General features: G+C 25.7%; 1 protein-coding gene across 1 annotated transcript in view; it reads right to left on the reverse strand.

Annotated features, from left to right (window-relative positions):
* The window catches only part of Nos (Nitric oxide synthase), a gene marked incomplete in the record, with an annotated part of 116,843 nt that overhangs the window by 25,911 nt on the left and 89,420 nt on the right, over positions 1-1,512 (reverse strand).

Raw genomic sequence — 1,512 nt, forward strand, 5'->3', positions numbered from 1 at the left:
CCAGTAATATTTTATTTTACGTTTAATGTAGAATAATAAAAAATGTGCGTAAAAAATTGAGTTTAACTAATGAAGAAAGCATTTTACAAAAAAACAAAAAACAAAAGAACAAATGAAAATTACCTCCGTAAATTACAATTATACGATTTGAGCAACAAGTAGTACAATTAAATGAACAGTTGTATAATTTGTAAGTGGTGTTGGTTAGCCGTCATGCGGATATGGTGTGTCCTAGCTTAAATTACATAATTGTAACCTATATTGGTGAATATAATATGATGGTAAATATAATATAATTATGTAAATTAAATTACATAATTGTAAACCTATATTGTTTGAACGCAGTTATTAAAGAAACCACAAGCCTTATTTGAAAAAAAAAATTTTATGTATATGCGTTTTACAGACAGTTTTATATATTATAAGGCTATGTATAAATCATAACAATTTATATGTAATACGACGTTACAATCTCTCAAGGAGACCATAACACCAAAAATAATTAGAAGAAATCTTCATTTTTTATAAAGTTTTTTATTTAGTCTTTTCCAATTATTCTCCATGAGGATTTAAACTAATCTTACGAAATTTACGAAAGCTTGTTGAATATCTCAGACTTTTCTATAACAAGTATAAGAGTCAAAGTTAAAAAAAGGAAATGAAATAAAACAGGACGGGGGAGAGGGAAAGCATGCTTATCGAACTATTGGATCCATATTGGACGACACCAAGTTTTATTCGGCACCACTCACTTCCATCCTCATGGCAGAAGTAATTTCTCAGCTGAATCGTTGGGGAGTAGGTGTACGATAGGCTATATCTCCAAGTCTTGAATCCACAGCGGCTGAAGGAAAGTGGGTAGTTTGAAAGGAAAATCTCGTGTGGAAATTCAAGAACTTTCTTGAACTCATTCTACATCAAGACTATGATTAACTAATTTGAACGAAAAATGAATGATATGACTGTATTAATACGTAATTGGGTAGCATATAATTACGTTACCATGTACTCCTTATATATTTAAATAATGATAAAGTTTCTTTCAACTTCATCGATATTTAGAACAGTTTCTTACCTTATACTAACATCATTCAATTAAAACAAAATAAAAACTGTATGAAATCTTGACTTTATTGCAGTTTGTAAATACATAGATGGATTTATTTTTACTTTTAATTTTATTATAAAATATTATTATTGGATATTTATGATATTCATTTGAATCTCTAAATATATATATGTTGTGTTAATCATCATTTTCCTTTATATTATAATTAGAAGGTACCTTAAGACTTTTTTATTTTTTTTTTTTACATCTTTATTTTTTATTTTTAACGTTTGTACAAAAAAATAAAAAAAATAATTTTTATATGTACTACTTTTTACAATTTATATTTATTACGTTTTCTTTTTCTTATTTTTGTATTTATTTCCCCTTATTTTTAACTGTTTTTAAATTTTGTAAATTGAGTATTTTTTTAGATTTTGATAAAATATTTACATTTCTTTTTT

This window comes from Halyomorpha halys, unplaced genomic scaffold (assembly GCF_000696795.3).
Source record: "Halyomorpha halys isolate HHAL.00 unplaced genomic scaffold, Hhal_1.1 Scaffold10.1, whole genome shotgun sequence".
Taxonomy (NCBI): Eukaryota; Metazoa; Arthropoda; class Insecta; order Hemiptera; family Pentatomidae; genus Halyomorpha; species Halyomorpha halys.